The sequence below is a fragment of the Octodon degus genome, unplaced genomic scaffold (assembly GCF_000260255.1).
Source record: "Octodon degus isolate 3935 unplaced genomic scaffold, OctDeg1.0 scaffold00010, whole genome shotgun sequence".
Taxonomy (NCBI): Eukaryota; Metazoa; Chordata; class Mammalia; order Rodentia; family Octodontidae; genus Octodon; species Octodon degus.
The window spans coordinates 24,632,918-24,638,541 of record NW_004524586.1 but is presented as its reverse complement, the minus strand read 5'-3'; the positions used below and the strand labels follow the sequence as shown (position 1 = coordinate 24,638,541).

Sequence of the window (5,624 nt, the reverse complement as noted above, 5' to 3'; positions counted from 1 at the left end):
TAGCCCTCCTTTTTCTCTAATTTTGGTCTGCAAACTTAGGTTGTGGGGTGGTATTTCATTGTGGTTTTCATTTACCTTTCCCTGGTGATTAGTGATGTTGGCCATTTGTATATCCAGTGGTAATAGAATTTTAAACTTGGTTTTATCTTTGAAAGCAGAGGCTCGCCCTCCACTTGGCACTTTCCTTCTTTTTATGGCTGGAGCAATCAAGGTGCTGCGTCATTGCTGAGCTGTAGAAAGATTTCAACCCTGCCTGGCATGGATCACAGCCTCCCTCCTGCCCCATTCTCTACAACTCTGTTGTTATGCATGTGAGGGAGAAACAAACTTCCTTCTCATGTAAGCCACTGCCACTTGGAGGTGCCTCTGACGAATTGGGCAGATCTATCTTTGAACTATGTACTTCTCAACATACTTAGATTTAGATGAGGTGAGAAGGCCTCTAATAACCATGAAAAATCAAAATGTGGTACACTCTATGAAAGAGAACAATAATTTCTCTCAGGGTTTGGAGGAGCAAGAGAGTTCACATTCACTGAGAGAGCAAATTTTTCTTTTCTTTCTTTCTTTTTTCTTTTTCTTTTCTTTTTTTTTTTTTTTTTTTGCAGAGTTTGGGATTGAACTCAGGTGCTTGTGCTTGCCAGGCAAGCACTCATTCAACTGAACTATTTCCCCAGTCCCCTGAGAGAGCAAATTTGGAGTGCTTTGGAAACCAGGAATTGTAAGAGCCATATGACTCTAGACTCTTCTAGGAGGGTATATTATTACTCAAGTAGTTCTAACTGTCCTGTTATTTGTCTAGCTGGCTGTCATAGCATTATTTGTTGCAGTCTTTGGAAGAAACAGGGTTTTGGGATTAGTGTGGGATCAACTTGCACTAGAACAAGAGGAAGACTGAACTTTTTCTGTAAATTGTGGCTCTCACAAATGCTCAAGGTGGTCAAGACGCTGGGTTTAGCTGGGTGAGCCAGTGTACAGCCAGAATCCTAGCTCTCTGGGAAACTGAGGCAGAAGTACCACAAGTTTGAGCCAGCCTGGGTAACTGAGTAGCCAAGGGAGACCCTGCATTAAAATTAAAAACATAAATACAAAGGCATCAGGGTTGTAGCTTTGTGTTCAATCCTCAGTACCAACACCCAAACTCAAACACAAACCCAAACCAAATCCAAAACATTTGTTGAGTCAAGCAAATGTGGTGTTGCTTCAAATTCTGCTTCTACCACTTATCAGCTATCAGTCTGACTAGACTACGGTAGTTGTTGAGATTTGGGTCTGTACGTGGGAATTATGGGACTAACACAATTTGTTTAGTCTTTCTGTAAGATGACTGCCTTTTGAGTCAAATGAAAATAATAAAGTATGTACTTCATAGGGTTGTTGGGAGGGTTAAGTGAAAGTGCCTTGCAATATTAAGTCAACATCTATTTTGCACTTGGTTCAATACATGCTAACATACACACCTTATATTCTTATACAAGATATGGAAACAAAACAGTGTCAGGTATATGACAAACAATAAATATGCTTATTTTATTAATGATGTAACTTTCCGTTGGCTCACTTAACTCATGTAAAAAATGTAATGATATTTGTTTCTTTACCCTCATTTATAAAATAATATCCACCTGTCAAGTTGTGATATAAGGTCTATGAAGCATTTGCACAATGTGGGGTACATAGTAGAGCAATAAATTATCCTACAACATGTGAAGTTGCCCAATGGTTGTTGTGTTGGTATCTCCATGAGTGTTCCATGGCAGAGATCTGTAGAATTTCAGCTAGTGTTGGAGAGGAAAGGGGAGCATCAGCTATTCCTTTAGGCCCTTTATGTATTTTATCAAGATCTTGGAAGGTGTCTGCATCCTTGCTGATAGTCAAGGAAAGTGAAGTTCAGATAAGGTGAGGCCAGACTTTCACAGGACAGCTCTGAAAAGATCCCCACAAAGAAGAGATGGGGATGTATGTGTGGCTCATAGAATAGGTTCATTTTTTTGTCTTTTTGAGACAGGCCTTCACTACACCATTCAGGCTGAGCTTGAACTCACTATTTCACTTACACTGGCCTTGTACTTGCAGTGATCCTACTGCCTCATCCCCTTGAGTGCTGGGATTACAGGTGTGTACACCCTGCCCAGCCAAAATTAGGTGTCTGACTCGTCATCTTTTTTTTTTTTTTGTTTTGCCTTTATAGAGGAAATTTTATTGTTAATCATTTACCTTAACAGTTTCAGAAAGAGGAAGAGATTAGCTCAGTCCAACATGATTGGCAGTTGGCAAAATCTAGTGAAGCAAGCGTCCTGATTGCTAAGGATTTAATTTGGATGCTTTTAATATTTAGCCATCTACTACTTCAAACATAATCCAGAGTAAATGCATCATTTCTTCCCTTTCCCTTTAACATTGCACCTACCTCACTTCATTATGGAAACAGCTTCATTAAATAATTCCCAGAGAAAACTACATCACTTGTTCCCAGAGGAACAAGCTCCCTGGAGAACAGGGCCATGAGGATAGTGCACAAAAGAAAACCTCAAAATAAAACTCTGTATGATAATTTACTTGTCTAAGGAAACAAACCCAGTATATTAAGAAATAAATCCAGTTACAAATGCACTCAGAGGTCTATGTGGAGAGGTGGGTGAACACCTGAAAACAGCTGGCTATTTACAAGATACACAAGCAGGAACAGCGCACTTATCAGCCCAGCGCTGGCCCTCAGAAGCCGAAAGTGTTATTTCCGCTGTAGGCCACGTATAAGAATCCATCTTCATCCTTTTCCTTCTCATAAAGCTGCCCCATAGTTAGGCTGGACTTAATGGGACTGTCTTATCCACAAACAGGAAGACTACCTTTTCAGAAGGAAGCTGGATCCTTTTCCTGATGAGCCACATAAACTGAGCCACAGTGGTGTCAGAAGGAACCAAGTACTTCCGTTTGTCAGTGTCAACAATCTGAGAGCCTGAAACCTTTTCCACGATCACCGGAACTCGATGGGGATATTTCGCTCAGATTTTTGCGGATTCTACGCATCTGTGTTCCAGTGAGTGGTCCTCCTTGAACATCCACTTCATGGCGGCAAGGGAAGAGAACTGAGCCGGCTCTTTGAGCGGTGAAGTTCAGCGAGCCGACCACAACAACAGCGGCGACAGTGGAGACTGTCTGACTCATCTTCATAGAAAAAAAATTTCAAGATGCATCAGTGAAAGGATAGGCTGATTTGTTATGCAGAGTTAGAAAGTAAGAGAAAATAGGGAAGGACTGAAACCTCCACAAACTGAACTTACTGAACCTTTCCTTCCTTAATTTTGGGTGTCAGAGGATTTTGTCCCAGCAAGGAGAGAAAGGTAGCTGAGACACACTCCCACCCATAATCCCAGCATTGACTCATGAATTAATCACAAACTCTAGAGGCCTGCCCCATGACTGCATGAGGCTTTAGAGGAACATCCAGACATAAAGCATAGCAGACTCTAGGGAAGAAATATCAGAGAGGCAGAGCAGAGGAAAAGCTGCCCAAATCTTGTCAGCCAGAGAGCAGAGAGAGAAATGTGGAGCCCATAAGGGAGATATGTTTCTTTCACATCATACACCAAGCGACCTGCCTCTTCTGATCACACCCACCTTCTAATTGCAAGTCACCTATATTACTTGCATGATTCAGTCACCTTCCCAAAGCCCCATCGATGAGAGCATGAGGCCTTTGGGGCCATTCTTGATCTAAACCGTAATCCTTGGTCTCCTGCTCCAGGTTCCCTCTTCTTCATAGTATCTGGTCTCATCCTCTAGTTCTAATGGCATCTTCTGCAGTGTCTCTGCACATACATGCTATGCAAGTATTCTTCAACCACTTACGGTTTTTATCTAGAATATAAAAATAGTTAAAGCTCTGATAGTGAAGACTGAAGGATATCACAATATTCACATTTTGGGGGTTCATGTGATTTGTCTGTAGTTATCTTCAGGGGGACATTTGTTTCCACTTACAGGTCTTCTAAACACAGTACAAAAATTTAACGTACAAAGAAAACTTGATAAACATTACATGCATAACAAGGTACCTCTAAAGGTTTAGTTCTGAACTACATCAGCACCACATCTGTGTTGCATGTTGTCACTTACTGGTCACCACAACAGATGTTGTCACAAGACAAATAGCTGGGGCTGGGGAGAAAGCTCTGTAGAATAAGTGCTTGCCTGGCAAGTGCAGGGTCCTGAGTTCAATCCTGGAACTGAACAAAACAAAACAAAACAAACAAACAAGAAACAAGACAGATATCTGTGGGAGATTAAATATAGTAGGGCAGCAGAGACTATAAAGTATCAGGGGGAAGAGACAAATAAAAAAAATTTACATTTTTTAATTAAAACATTTAGAAGTGAGAGGAAGAGATGAAATATCATTTAAGATATTATAAGATCATATTAAAATTTCTTATTAACTGTTACTATTTTTCTCAGATTATAAAAGTAGAAAATTTAGATGGTATCCTTTTGAAAAAGAAAAGAAATTCATATAATTCTACCATTTTGAAATAATATTCTACGCATAAATGCATTTCTATATAACTTATTTTATGAGAATTTTTCATATTTAATACTTTATAAATATTCTACTGTAAAAGCTTTAGAATTATGAAAACAACTGCGTACTTCAGAAAACTCAAGCAGCGAAGACTGTGTGAGCCAACAGTCTTTCATTCACAGATGTTCCCTGCTTTCCTCCTACAGTGAGTGTTGACAATTGATCACACACTTCTGGATATTCTCCTCACACATGTACCTTCTGCAAATTGTCTTTTTCATTTACCTTTTCTTTCCCACAATCTTTAGGCCATAAATTCCAAAATCTTCCACTTGTTCTTTCTGCTCATGCTCAACCAGCTAAATTAATGAGCTCAAAGTGCCAAAAAGCCCGAGGCCCCTGGTTGAATCTTCAGGTAGCACTGAATTGTGTCATTGTGCCTGGTGATAGGGATAGTTACCAGAGCAAAAGGTCAGAACTAAAGCCCACTCCATTTCTGGGGCAGAGACCTTCTCCAATTGATGTTTATAGAGGTTGGTCTTCTGTGTCCTTTCTGAGGACATGTCACCATGGGGTAGTATGTGTGGTGACTGTGGCTTGCTTAGCAAGTGCCATCTACATTTAAGTTGATGTGATATGTCTTGCAGCTCAACAACTGTAGTTATAATTTGTATGTGCTCCAAACTCATACATTTAGACACTCTGGAAACAAGGTTCAGTTGCCTTCCTATTGGTTTTATTTATTTATTTATTTATTTATTTATTTATCAAAGTTTTATTGATAAACAGATAGCAATGAGACAGTTTCAAATCACATCGGAAGTACAGTTTCAACAAATAATACACTGCATATACTCTTCTTAGTGGTTAATTGCTGTACAAGATGCGGACTTGTGATCCTATTTATAAACACCATTAGAAAAAATCATTCTATTCATTAAGAGAATGCAACTATATATCTATCCCAAACTCTTTGAATACACAGATACAAAATGGACATTCATCGGTATGCCCCATTTTTTCTAAGTTCCGTTATTGAATATTATAGGTGTGTAAACTCAGCAAAATATTCTAAAAGAGTCCAGTAGCCCATAATAGCATT

At 39.5% G+C, this 5,624-nt stretch overlaps 1 pseudogene; it reads right to left on the bottom strand.

Annotated features, from left to right (window-relative positions):
* Window positions 1-2,591: 2,591 nt before the first annotated feature.
* LOC101562378 lies at window positions 2,592-3,071 on the bottom strand (annotated as a pseudogene).
* Window positions 3,072-5,624: the final 2,553 nt, after the last annotated feature.